The sequence below is a fragment of the Passer montanus genome, unplaced genomic scaffold, assembly GCF_014805655.1.
Source record: "Passer montanus isolate IOZ18808 unplaced genomic scaffold, ASM1480565v1 scaffold18, whole genome shotgun sequence".
Lineage (NCBI taxonomy): Eukaryota > Metazoa > Chordata > Aves > Passeriformes > Passeridae > Passer > Passer montanus.
Window position 1 is genome coordinate 6,647,541 of NW_024365381.1, and position 15,217 is coordinate 6,662,757.

At 37.6% G+C, this 15,217-nt stretch overlaps 1 protein-coding gene across 2 annotated transcripts in view; it reads right to left on the reverse strand.

Moving 5' to 3' along the window:
- GPR176 (G protein-coupled receptor 176) overlaps window positions 1-15,217 on the reverse strand; it is a 37,285-nt gene that overhangs the window by 8,315 nt on the left and 13,753 nt on the right. The window contains exon 2 of one of the 2 annotated variants that reach the window (XM_039705584.1): window positions 2,472-2,539. The exons of the other annotated variant lie outside the window; for it this stretch is intronic. The gene's annotated coding sequence lies outside the window, so the exon portion shown is untranslated. The remainder of the gene's footprint in view (window positions 1-2,471; window positions 2,540-15,217) is intronic. 2 annotated transcript variants of the gene reach the window in all.

Consider the following 15,217-nt stretch of genomic DNA (forward strand, 5'->3'; position numbering starts at 1 on the left):
GAGGAAGGTGCAGACTGAAATGGGGTCACCCTCTGCCTTCTCTCCTCCAAGCTGACCAAGTGTCCTCAGCTGCTCCCTGTAAGTAGCTTGTCTGTGCCTTTGACCAATTGTCCAAGTAAAAAAGAAATGTGAAATATTAAAGGTAACCACCTGCCAAGTCAGAGTTAATTTTATCTTGTTATTAGTGATCATAACTATCAACATTCAATAAATCTCCATGTAGTATATACCAACTCTATTGTATGAGATTGAAAAGATGATTGTTTCCAGTCATTCTCTACTTTTTTTTAATTGAAAAACATCACAGATAAGCAACTACATCGTACATTAAGTTGCACAGTACACTGAGAAAGTAAATACAGTGGTTCACCATAGCATGCTGCCCCAAAGTCCTTCTAGCCTTTACTGTGGTTCAAGTTCACTGAATCTGCAAACAGTAACATTTTCTGACCACGAAATGTTATCAGAGTACATTAGTCTCATTCAGAGCAGCAAAAATTACTTTTGCTCCTGTTCCAATTTGTACTCCTTGAATTTCGCTGCCAAATGCAGGCATCAGCAGCTGAGATAGTCCTGAAGTACTAGCTTTTAGCAGTACTTCAAATAATGTGAAAAAGTCATAAAAATACCTTTAACAAGCAGAAGTAAGATCGCCATGGAAACCAGAGACAGTTATCTGAAGAAATGCATTTGCCATGCAGTCAAAAAAAAAAATAAAATACTGCTCTTTGTCAACTAATTCATGGAACTCAATCCATTAGCTGGGTATGACATCCATCTTACATTTTTGTTAACTTTAATCAGCACACAACTGAATCAAAACAGTCTGCACTCCAGCAAAATCCTCCTCCTCACAACCTGATGTCCTCTGCTTGCTCACTTCCCTCCAGAGCAGAGTTCCAGGAATCCAGCCATCCTTCCTAGAAGAAAGCCTCTGTGTACCCCACCCACGCTCCCTGCATTGTCACAGGGAAGGAGCTGGCAGCCTTCTTTATGGAAAAACAAATCAGGAAGTCACAAAAAAGGTTAGAAACTAGGCTTTAGCCATTAAAATCATTAAGTTAAAACTAACTGAAAAAGCCACAGTTTCTGTGAACATGATGAATGGGAAAAATTCTCATGTTGAAACCCCAGACTGACTAAATTCCCAACTCTCCAATACTATTTATGATTGTTTTTCAAAGTATTTTGAGGAGGGTGTTTTTCACAGACCTTACTCTGACAAACCACACTCCAAAAAAGTGGTTAATTGGAAACATTTCTGGCACCCATGATAGGTAGCTATCAAATACTCTTCTTATTAATATGTATATTTACCTATTCATTTCCAGAAAGAATATGGATATGTCAGGATACATTTTGCCTTACACAGCTTGAAGAAATGTGTAAATTTATCACAGAATCACAGAATGGTTGAGGCTGAAAGAGACCTCTGAAGATCATGTTGGCCAAACCCTGCTCAAGCATGGATAAATTCTTGCAATTCTTTATAAGTCTTTATCATTCTTTTTATATTAGTTTGAAGAAGTATAGCCATGAGACTGATAGAATAACCATATGACAGACACAAGTTCTCCATCATAAATTTCCATATGATTCTACCTTACACAGCAACAGCACAGGAGTAAATTAAGTGATCTGTTCTTATAGCATAGGCCCCTTCTAATGCATATCAAGATACCATAAAATTCACAGGATTTTCTCTCTCCTTTAAAAATCTGTCTTTAAAAGATCACAGAATCATAGAATAGTTCGGGTTGAAAGGGACCTGAAAGATCATCTTGTTCCAACCCTGCTGCCATGGGCAGGGACAACTTCCACTAGACCAGGCTGCTCAAAGTCCTATTCAACCTGGCCTTGAACACATCCAGGGATGAGGTATCCACAATGTCTGCGGGCAAACCTGTTCCAGTGCCTCACCACCCTCATAGTAAAGAATTTCTTACTAATATCTAATCTAAACCTGCCCTCTCTCAGCTTAAAGCCATTTCCCCATGTCCTATCACTACATGGCCTTGTAAAAAATCCCTTTCCAGCCAGCTCTCTTGTAGCCCCCTTTAAGTACTGGAAGGCTGCAGAGGTCTCCCTGGAGCCTTTTCTTCTCCAGGCTTAACAACCCAACTATCTCTGCTAGCACAGCTGAGTGGGGCACACTCATGTAACATCATGTAACAGCATCATGTAACACATCATGTAACCTGGTCACAGCTTTCCTGCCCTGACCTCACAGACATTCTTTTTCTCCTTTATTTTATTTCTCCCAAAGCTGTACTGTGCAGTACCACTAGATCAGTCAAAGCATAGCTACCAGCATACAAATACTGTTTGACAAGACAACTCCATTTATTCTCTGCAGCTGGACAGTGTTCAAAGTGGAGTTTAGCTTCCCAACTCCAAGCAAAGTTAAACTGTTCTTACTGCAGACCATATCAACAGCCACATTGTGGATACTCTGTATTGTTGACACTTACCAGAAGTTCTTTTGAGTTGAAGTGTAATTGATTTATGTGGCAGATTTGTTAGCGTTTTTGTAGGTTACCTACAAATAGACATAATGAGAGAAAACAGCATCTTAAGCTGCTGATTGAGATATGAAAAAGCAGCTGCAGTCCCCCAACACTTCCCTCTGCTGACTTTATCATTCTTTGCCTTGATTTCTCCTCCAATCAGTAAAAACCCCCAAAGCTTTTACATGCCAAGTAGAGTATTCCAATGGCTGTCCATGTAAAATACCAGCAAGACCATATTCTTGTTCACATGGCCAATGTCTGTACCAAGTGGCAAGTGCCAATAATTAGCAAAAAGTCTACTTCTGCTTCTTGATAAAACAGCACTGTTTCAACGGAAGCATCCAATATTAACTTTAAAATCTATCTCACACACCTCCTATTTCAGTCTGCAGTACCTGAATGTCATTTGGGATTCAATTTTCTATATATTGTGTCATGTGTCTTATGCAAATTCCTTTTGATACTGACAAAATATTGAGTTACATCTCTAATATCTAATGTATTTTGAAGAAAGGAATCATCACCTGGTTTTTGGCAGGTGCTTTGGGCCCAACAATGTATTCCTCAGGCAGTATTCAATCAGTTGTATTTGAAGCCTTCTAAGTTGCTAAGAGATACTCAGTCAATCAAACCACTTGCTTTCAAAAATATCTCCAACTCTCCAGCTATTAGAAAATACTTCTAACAGTAATAATATATTTTTACAATGCCCTGGAGAGGGGAGAAAACAGGCTCTTTTGTGTGTTTTTGTTTGTTTGTTTAAAATTAATTTAGATCTTTCATCTAGTTTCAGTTGCATTGATTTTATAACACTAATTCCCAAGCAAGTTTCACCTTCATTAGAATTAATATAGATGAAGAATGGAAAACTAAAAGAAATCAGAAGTGTTTTCATTAATACTTCAGAAGCCTCTAGAGAACTACTAAGCTTCCCTTCAGGGTCCTGCAGAGGAGCTTCATGCAAGACTCCATATTATCAGTTGTTGAATTACTTCTGTAAATTATGTCAAATTGTCATTTATATATCAGAGAGTCACAAGGAAATGAAATTAGCTCTGTTCTGACTGATCCTAAATGGGAAGAATGAAGTATAAAAAAGTACTGGTTCAAAAACAACTCTTTAAGCAGATAAAATAAAATCAGAGCCTGAAAGGCAAAAAAGGATAAGCAGACAGAAGTGTCCACTTGGGACACTGGAAAATTATGGAATAATGGAATATGCCTCAGGGAAACATTATTTTTTCATTTGCAACTATGATTTATCTATTAATAAACTGCTCTAATGAACCAGATCAGCTTTACTATGGACTGGTAGATCTTTGTGCTGATGCCTTCAAATCAAGTCTTTCCCTTCATACATCCCAAAGCAGAGGAAAAATTATACCAGAAACTTTGCATGGCATTAAATATAAGAAGCTTCGGAACAAAACTACAAACATTTCCCATTTCATTGTTCCTCAGTTTTCCCCAGCAAAGGAGGAGGATAACACTGCTCCAGGCAACAAGGCAATTCAATAAACAATTGTGCTCTGAATACCAATTGTGCTCTGAATCTTTTCACAAAGTCTAGAGGCTCTTTTCCCTCTCCAAGTATTAGTCATTCACTGATGAACCTGGGAAAAATTTATTCTCCTTAGGTTACAAGTGTACTGGAGCGTTGCACATCCTCACAGTGGGCAAAGCTGTCATTTTCTACCATAGATTAGTTTCAGAAGAGTTTCTGCTGGATAACTGGTCTAAACCAACATAACCTTGAACCCAAACTTCCCATGGGGTTTGTACTGGTTAGCTGAGAGGCATCCAAGAAAAATGGGAATGAACAAACAGCTGGAAAATGCAGCATCTTGCAATTTTCTATAAGTCAATACTGTCAGGAACATGAGATAAACAATCACATGTCACAAAGCATATCCCATATTGCCAAGTTCCACCACTAATGCAGAAAGATGAAGTGTTTTTAATATAAAAAGGAAAAGCACATCTTTGGTCCTCCCAGAGAGTGAGCCGTGTCTATATAAAACCCTTATGACACCTGACATTATTGGACAACCTTCTCAGTACACAGACTGACTGAGCAGGACAGAAGAATCATGCTTAGAATAGAATAGCTGAAGTTGGAAGGGGCCCAGTGAGGTTCATTGACTCTCTCAGGACTACCTACAACTAAACCCTGTAACTAAGAGCATCATGCAGAAACTCACTGAACCCTGTCAGGGTTGGTGCTGCAACCACATCTCTGGGGAGCCTGTTCCAGTGACCAATCACCCTCTCAGTGAAGAACCTCTTCCTAATGCCTCATCTGAGCTTCCCCTGATTGATTCCAGCTTGATTCCATTTCCTTGTGTTCCCATTTCTGGCCACCAGAGAGAGGAAATCACCACCTCCCATTCTGCTACCCCTCCTTGAGGAAGGTGCAGACTGAAATGGGGTCACCCTCTGCCTTCTCTCCTCCAAGCTGACCAAGTGTCCTCAGCTGCTCCCTGTAAGTAGCTTGTCTGTGCCTTTGACCAATTGTCCAAGTAAAAAAGAAATGTGAAATATTAAAGGTAACCACCTGCCAAGTCAGAGTTAATTTTATCCTGTTATTAGTGATCATAACTACCAACATTCAATAAATCTCCATGTACTATATACCAACTCTATTGTATGAGATTGAAAAGATGATTGTTTCCAGTCATTCTCTACTTTTTTTTAATTGAAAAACATCACAGATAAGCAACTACATCGTACATTAAGTTGCACAGTACACTGAGAAAGAAAATACAGTGGTTCACCATAGCATGCTGCCCCAAAGTCCTTCTAGCCTTTACTGTGGTTCAAGTTCACTGAATCTGCAAACAGTAACATTTTCTGACCACGAAATGTTATCAGAGTACATTAGTCTCATTCAGAGCAGCAAAAATTACTTTTGCTCCTGTTCCAATTTGTACTCCTTGAATTTCGCTGCCAAATGCAGGCATCAGCAGCTGAGATAGTCCTGAAGTACTAGCTTTTAGCAGTACTTCAAATAATGTGAAAAAGTCATAAAAATACCTTTAACAAGCAGAAGTAAGATTGCCATGGAAACCAGAGACAGTTATCTGAAGAAATGCATTTGCCATGCAGTCAAAAAAAAAAATAAAATACTGCTCTTTGTCAACTAATTCATGGAACTCAATCCATTAGCTGGGTATGACATCCATCTTACATTTTTGTTAACTTTAATCAGCACACAACTGAATCAAAACAGTCTGCACTCCAGCAAAATCCTCCTCCTCACAACCTGATGTCCTCTGCTTGCTCACTTCCCTCCAGAGCAGAGTTCCAGGAATCCAGCCATCCTTCCTAGAAGTGAGCCTCTGTGTACCCCACCCACGCTCCCTGCATTGTCACAGGGAAGGAGCTGGCAGCCTTCTTTATGGAAAAACAAATCAGGAAGTCACAAAAAAGGTTAGAAACTAGGCTTTAGCCATTAAAATCATTAAGTTAAAACTAACTGAAAAAGCCACAGTTTCTGTGAACATGATGAATGGGAAAAATTCTCATGTTGAAACCCCAGACTGACTAAATTCCCAACTCTCCAATACTATTTATGATTGTTTTTCGAAGTATTTTGAGGAGGGTGTTTTTCACAGACCTTACTCTGACAAACCACACTCCAAAAAAGTGGTTAATTGGAAACATTTCTGGCACCCATGATAGGTAGCTATCAAATACTCTTCTTATTAATATGTATACTTACCTATTAATTTCCAGAAAGAATATGGATATGTCAGGATACATTTTGCCTTACACAGCTTGAAGAAATGTGTAAATTTATCACAGAATCACAGAATGGTTGAGGCTGAAAGAGACCTCTGAAGATCATGTTGGCCAAACCCTGCTCAAGCATGGATAAATTCTTGCAATTCTTTATAAGTCTTTATCATTCTTTTTATATTAGTTTGAAGAAGTATAGCCATGAGACTGATAGAATAACCTTTATAGATGAAAGAAGACCATAAAACTAAACCAAAAAGTAAATTTCCTGAAGCCAACTCCAACCTTTTCTAATATTTTTGCTACAAACCTCAAAATTTGGTGATAAAATAACAATTGCAGTCTAGTTAAAAATAGTGGGAAAGTATTTAATTTGTCATTTTAGTATATTTCTTTCAATTTCAGTTTGTGCATATGTGCAACCAAATGTTTTCTATCCAAAATGAAGTGTCTGCTGCAAATGAACTACCTTGGAACAAGGTTTGCTGTATGCCAAAACTTCTTTTCCCTTCATAAAACAGATGAACTCCCTAATTTTAAGATGTTTCTCACTCCTACTCTTAGAATTCTCATTCACAGATTCCTACTTTCATCCTAACTATTGATTCAGAAGTATTATTATGTAAGAGATTTATCAGGTGCAGTGAACTACACAAAGCAGGAATTTGCCCAGCATGGGGTAGTTCCCTGCAGAGTGTTTCAGCAACAATTTAATATATATTGGAAACCCTTTCATTTGAAATGTGATATTTGTCTACGTGGTTTCTGTTCCCAGCAATGTATAGTTCAAGGTTTTAGGAAAGGAGCTAGTTCATAGCAGCTTAGTCTCAAAAAGTGAACGAAGATTTCCTTGCAGAAACAAGTGTGTCATTGGCTTTTGTTGCAGCACCACTTAGAATTAGTCCAAGGCCACAACCTGCCTACATAATCCACAGGCAGCTGCTACTGTGACTTGCTCTGAGGGTAGAGCAAAAGTAGAAAACATATATGAGGAAATTTATATTATACTTACAGCAAGCATATGTTATGTAATATGATGGCATATTTAATGTCAAAATCACTATGTAAAATTTCCATTAATGTATTTCCATTTACTGCTTTTGTTAGTATTTGATATGTTTATTGTCTATAGGGAGATTCTAAAGTAACTGCATCCTGCTAATGGTCTTGTATTCCCACTTGTAGTTCTTTCAGATAGGCTTATTTGAAAGAAGGTAAAAAAGCATTGCACTGATAATCTTCCAGTTCTTCATACCCCCTGCCACTTTTTCCTGCCTCACCTTTTGTATTTGCTATCCCACTAAATGGAAAGAATTTCTAGACAGGAGCAATCATTTTCTCCCTTGTGATAAACTACGGTCCTTCAACAGCCATCAAGATCATTTCAGCCCATCAAGAAAACAAGCAAACCTACAAACCTACTTATTTTACTAAACTACACTTGCCTTGCCTGAATTCCTGGCCTCTATTTTAAAAGCAATCTCCTCAAAGAATCTGAAACTCTTCAAGATCCTTGGAAGGAAAAAAAGTTTAGAGAATATTGCATCTGCAACTTCAGAACCATAGACTGTTCCCATGTCAGGAATATATGGCAGCAAAGTGTAGCATTACCTTTCAAACCTAAGCTATGAAATTGAAAAACTGAAAAAAGATTGTCCAGATGTACTATTCTAACAATAACAGGAAAATAAAGTCTTTTCAAAGTTAGTAATTTTTTAAATCACAGTGCATAAGGGACCAGCCTCAGTACAAAAATGTTGCCAAATTTTTTAAACCAAGGATTTTACATGATCCCCACATGAGTTCCCCATGACACAGGAACCAATGTTTTGACCGTTTCTACAGAGAAAGAAAATACAAGGAACAGATCTAGAAGAGGTAAAAATATTGGATGCCCACATTATCAACATATGTGAAATCATTAGCACAAGTCTGGGATCCTGAATCTCCTTTTCCAACATATCTAGTGAAACCCCTGGCTACCTTACACAAGGCTTCATGCCTCAGAGAGCAAATCTGATGTTGCCAGTGAAACACCACAAGGCCTGGCCAGTAATCATCCTGAACGGACAATCTGTCTGTTCTTCAGCATCCTTGGCACAAGAGAAATAGCCATTGTCCCTTTGTTTTATAAGGCAATCAGAAAAGGGCTGTTTTGAACCTGTATTGTCATGAGAGGACTGTGTCAAGCAGCAGGGTGATTTACTTGAGCAACCCTGACCACTGTGCTGAATCTAATTGGAAATAGCAGTCAACACAGGAAACAAGCAAGTTTAAGGATTTGTTTTTAAATAACACTGCTATCAGCCTCTTTGTACCTCTGTTTGCAGAGAGCCTGCAGTCCCTTTTGTTGGTAACCTCCTTGTGTAAGTGCAGACATGGGTCTTCAAATGCACCTTTTTTGTCTGGCTTCCCACAAGCACCTGCAATTCATAGGCAGGTATGTTGGTGCCATTAAGGACGTAAGGTCACACAGATGTGACTTCTCACATCACGGATGTTTCATTTAGAAACCAGCCCTAGTCCCTAACAAGGTTCTTTTAGGAGGAACCTGCAGGACCCCTGGCATCTCTGCGTGACATGCCAAGGGCAGATCCAGGAGGAGACTGACAGCTTTCCACTTGCAAGGCTGCAAAAAAAAATTGTGCTTTAGAGCAACTCCAGCATTTAGCCTGGGCTTTAAGCTGCTCCACCATCAACAGCTGACAGGAGCAACTTCCCACCTTCCACACTCAACATGATTACCTCCTGTGCTGTTCAGAACCTTATTCTCTCCTGCCTTCACCCTTATATCCACTTTTACACAAAATGCTACCAGACCACAACGCAATGCAGATACAGTCCAACAATATCATGCTTATGCAAAATTATTTCTTCTGCATCCAGTCCTTTTCTAGTTGTTCATTCAAGATTTTCAGACAAAACTTATAAAAGAAATTAGTTGCTATGCTATATTGCAGTATAGCAGATATATGAGATCTATACAGCCTATACAACCAACTGGACAATTTTAATTTTACTAAATTACTGGGTAGCTGGTTTTCTCTGGATTGCTTATTGAGGAAAAAATGAGACATATATGCAATTTAAAATCAATGACACTTAACAGAGAACAAAATTTTAAAAGCCTGTGGTAATTACTAGTAGCTGGAAAACAGACTTTATCTTTTTTCTTTTAGAAATTGAGGCTATCTTGCACTCTTGGTTAAAAGAAATTCCTACCCATTAGCACCAATTTTCATCCCCCATTTCAGCTGAAATTAGGGAGTTTGTAGCTGAAAGATATCACACCAACAGCTATTTCATACTGCAGAAATTATTTCTGGACCTACCCTACAGTCCTGTGACTTATTTTTGCTCCAGAAAGATCTGACATCATTCCTGCATTAATTTGCCAGTGCTTCCCTTTCTCCAAGTGCCAGTTTACTAGAAACAAAATTTTATTTTTTATATAGTTTTGCCATGCAACCATTCACCAGATCACCAGCTGGGCATATTTGCTCTTAATTTTTCAAACACAGATGTCTTCAGACAGGAATTACATATGCCTAATACATCCTGTGCAGTGGGATTAATTTACATTATATTTAGAAACAAGCTTTTTTCCTTCCCTGCCAGCTGACTGTAATGAATGGTTCTCTCAACTTCTCTCAGCCCTATAAATGTACTGAAGTAATACTAGGAATAAGAAAGTAGATCTGGGGACTCTGACAGACATCTGAGAAAACAGGAGTTATAAAAAAAATCAGTATGACCCTGGAAAAACTTTCTGTTTAGTTACCAAAATGTGGCATTTCTCTGAAGAAATATGAATTTATGGAACCAAATAAGATTTACCCCATCTGTCAAAGGGAAGTGTTCCCATGGGATACTCTGGGCAGGCAAGATGCTTCACTGGAAGAAGTGGGGTTAGTTTGATTTGGTTTGGTTTTTTCTTAAAAGCTATAGAGTCCTGAAACATAATTTTAGATTTTTTTGATCGAGCATTTCACTTACAGAATAAATTGTTGACAGAGACTCTTTCCAGATTTCTTCTCCCTTATTTTTTACAGTCTCCCACAGAACTCAACGATTGGACTTCTGTATTGTCCACTCCCAATCTGCTTTCTTTTACTCTTTTTATAACTGAGTTCCCTTTTCTTAGCTCAAAATCCTCCCAGTGAGACACAGTTCACAGGTCCATTATCTGTAAGACAGCACTGTTAAACTCAGAATAACACCGGGTTTAGTGAAATGGGCCTCAACTTTTCAATCTTCAAATGCCTTCACAGGAAACTCTGAAAAAAAATTAGTACTTAACACTTCCATTCAATTTAAAAAAGCCAGGAATGCAGCTCATTAAGACTGATGGCATAGAATCCAGTGCAACATGCAAGTGCCCAGGATTGACTGTAGTAAATGGAACCAGATTAAGATTCAAAAACTGGAGAAATATTGAAATTTTTCTTTACTGTAAGAATATGATTTTTTTTTTTTAAATTCTAGGTCTGGACACTGTAGCAGCACAATAGTTCTGATAGTAAGATAAGCTGTAAAACTGCCTAACAGCCACCCCAAATACACCCCTGATGTGCAGAGTTTTAACTTTTCTTTAACCTTCCAATAATCCAGATGAGTGCCATACTGGCAAAGGTAGAGAGCATGGTCATTTTTGCTTTAAATCTCCTTTTCTTCCCTAATGTTAGAAATACAAGTAGACATCCATATTTGAACTTCATAAATTGCTGGACACAGCAGAAGATAAGGTACCCTGAAACCTGCCATAACATTGCCAGTACTTTGCTGTGTCTTACGTTGCACTAGTGCAGCAGTGCAGGACTTACCATGTACTGATGACACCAACTCCCTCATCAATCATCTGCATGCAGTATATAATTTTAAACTTGTGTTTTGCTGATAGATGCAGCTGAACAGAATATCTTTGCTGGCAAAAGGAATTTTTGGGCCTCTTAGCATATTAAAATCAAGCTGATTTCAATATGACAAAATTATAAAAAGCTGGAATGATATAAACTTAGTTTCTAGCTTTATTTTCTGAAATTAAAAAAAATATTTCAATGTCTTTCTATATATATATGACCTGATAAGTAAATCATATATTAATTACCCATATGCATGTAAAGATTAAATGAACCTAAGACACATGCAGCACACAGCAAACCCTGTAAAGGACAGCAGCCTCCAGCAGAAATGAGAGGGAGGCTCCATATATGCAAGTCCTACCTCTTTCACCAAAGAGGATACACAGCACACAGGCAGTGACTTGGGGCAAATCAGCAAGTGGGTGCATCAAATCACTTAGAGCTTGCTGTGTTTTCCAACACACATATACAAATACATGCTCATTAGCAAAGCTTTCCATGGTTCTTGCATCTGTTCTCTGCAGCCATCTCTGAAACATCTCTTGTTGTGACACAGGCAGTAAATCCACAAATAACCAAGATATTAGCTGCTGTATGATTGTCCTCTGCTTATTAAACATTCAACCAATTTACTGATACAAACCAAGGCATGTGTTACTTATATTTCATATTTTGTATTTTTACATTCCTCACACACTTTTCCCCTTTTGCTGTCCTACAAAAACCACCATGTCACACTGGTTGGGAATGTTTGGATGACACATTTATGTAATTGCTCCTCTTTCGCAGAGTCACGCACTGTCAGCAGGTGAAAATGTTTAGTATCTCTCTATGCCATATGGAAACAAGCAAAAAGTAAAAACAATCCAGCAATTTTTCTTGACTTCAGCAGACAAAGTAGCAACAAAAACATATTCCAAATATCTATAGTGATTTCAGCTCTTCCATTAAGGGACTAAAATGTGTCATTAACACATGAAAACTCTTCAAGTACATCTTAATGTACTGCCATTACCTGGATGCATATTTTCACTAATAACTATATAATTTGTTTTGTTACCTTAAAAACAAACATGGACACACTTTGTACCTTCAGGGTATGGAATATGAAGAGCAAGATAAGGATCCCATATTTTAATAGTCCCTCAAAAATCACTATGACAAATCCAAAAGGTCTTCCAAAATAGCAGAGACAAAGAAAAAACCCTTGTTTATTTAACTACAGGGGGTTTGGCATACTTCAACTTGTGACCTTAATACAAGAAAGAGTAGTGGATCCTTTCCTGAGCCATTTAGGGATTTGTCTGTGGAGACCTGCAACAGAAATACCAAGATCAGTCTGAATGAAATGCAAACAGAAGCAAACAAGTGTGAAAGCATCAGCAGAAACAATAAAGCAAGAATGCTTTATTAAAAGAATGTTAAAAGAATGTAATGTATGGATAAAACAAGGACACTACTGACTAATTCTAAGACCACAGTAACAATATTACATCAGAGGCAGTACAAACCAGTTCTGCTTTTTTTCTTGGTCTTGGTCAATTTAAGCTGTTGCACATGAATGACTAAATCTTTCCTTATCAGAGTGGTTTTGATAATTTTCAGATGAAGTCTTTCAGAAGCGATCAAAGATTTAGTTTTTCTTAACTACACATTATTTTTGATATGCACAACATTTCAGTTGTTTCACAGAGTGGCTGGAGTTGGAAGAGACCTCTGGAGATCATCCAGTCCAACCCCCTGGTAAGGCAGGTTCACCCAGAGCAGGTTGCAGAGGATCACATCCAGACAGGTTTTGAATATCTCCAGAGGAGAAGACTCCACATTCTCTCATGGCAGAATGTTCCAGTGTTCTGTCATCCTCGAAGTAAAGGAGTTTTGCCACATATTCAGATGGAATATCCTGTGTTTCAAGTAGTGCCCCTTCTCCTGTCATTGGGTACCACTAAAAAGAATCTGGCCCCATCCTCTTGACATCTGCCCTTAAGATATTTATATGCACTGATAAAACATATTTTCAAACATACCCTCTTGATTCATTTGTGATGAAGATTACTTGAATCTTTAGATCACTTTTATTTCACCATTATACTCATTTGTATCAGCAATGACCACAAAAACAACTTAATACATTCACGAATGCAAAAGTAAAATCACTTCATAATAAAACAACACAGTTGTATTATTTGGATTTGGAATGTGTTTGGGTTGTTTTATTAAAATAAGTTACTAGACATAAAACTAGCACTGGAAATGAGCAAATCTCATCAAAAACATATGATAAATGAATTGAAAAAGAAACAAGCAGAAGAGTTTTTAAAAACCCAACAAACAGTAGTGTATATGGTGAACAATGTTACATAATTAAATTACTCTCAGGTTTTGTTAACAAACTCTCAGGTTTGTTATCATTGAAGTTCCAAAATCAAACCATCACCAAGCTTACACTAAGAAAATACTGTGAATTATTCTTAAATACAAACAAATGAGTATGACTTGTGTTTCTCATGTTACTTCAAACTAGGACATCTTATTCAAAAAACTTATCAAGAAAAAGGCATTCCAGAAACTCTCTTTACCTAAGAGACATTGTAATAAACCATTCAGTTATTGAAGTGCCAATACGAGCATCAGTAATGCTTAATGAGGAGACACTCAAAGAACAGCACAATCCACTGTCAGAGGTTACCTCAACTCTTTCTGATTTGCCAGTGGGAGACAACCCATTGTCAGTAACTGCTCAAAACAATTAGCTTCTGGACGTGTACTGGGAAAAACCACATGAGAATCACTGTGTAAACTTCAAGGGTAAGTTTAATACAAGCAAACAGAAGGCTTCACTGTGATAGGAATTTTAGATTGCATAATTGTAATAATCTGTCATATTTTGAAAATTATATAAATACAGCAGGAAAAATAGCTGCTTCTATATGATAAGAGAATAATAATATCTTATAAGATGCTTTCATTTTAGCAAAGTAGCATATAGATTTCTTTTCGATTCTGTTGAAGCGATCCTTTCTTTTTCTTTTTTCTTTTTTTTTTTTTTAAGAAAGGTATTTATTACCATCAGATTGCAACACTCCAGAGCTTTCCTAGAAAAATATTCTGCACAGGAAACCATATGACAACCCTCTGCCCTGTCCTGACAATCCACGCCTAGGTACACAGAAACCTGTGAGTGCTCCATATCCAAGATCCACTTGGATCTTTGTGCTAATACTGTCAGAGTGCTTTAAAAGCTTTAATTTATGAGAAGTGCATTCAGAAGCAACCTCTTTTCGAAGAGCACAGTAAAGGAAGCCTTCAGCAGTCAAGTACCAAGCTTGAAATTTAAATAGTATGTGATCTAGACAGAAAATAAAGAAAGAAAAAACAAAGGGCCCACAGTGTCCTACAGTTGCCTCCAGAGACTACTCAATGAAAAATTAACTTCAGAAATTAGCACTGTAAAGCTGCAAAAAAAATCACTGCATCAGAACTCAAAGGCATTGTTAAACCCTGACTTGTTCAACCATTGCTTGTCTGAGCTGCTCAACAGAGCACAGTGGAACCTGCACCCTGAGGAGAGCAAGGCATCCCAACCTGCATCCTCAAGCAGGATTTACATGACTTCCCTGATTCCTCTAAAATTGTTTTTAGTGGAGATTATTAATTTCTTTCTTCATGCCTCACTGTTCCAACAGCAATCAATCAAAAACTGCTGGTATTTTAAGGACAGAAAAGTTAATTTACTGTTTCAAGCTTTATTGGCAAAATATGCTAATAGGGATGGAACTGACAACTACAATGGCTATATAAATTTTTCAGAAAGCGTCTAGTGTATGCATCAATCAAAAAAAAGTATTGAACTATCAGTGTTTGAGTTGTATATACATTACTGGTTTTAAATTCCTGATTAATAGCCTACTTATAACAGTCTTAATCTGACAGTACAGAATGGTTAAACTAAACAATGCATCCATTATTTCACATCTAATTCACAACATGTCTGAGAATTTAGATTTTTTTTGTTTGTGGCTTTTTGGTTTGTTTGTTTATTTTGGTTTGTTTTAAGAAAAGTAGATCAAACACATGGCTAGTGATTTCTACTACAGGGGCTACTAC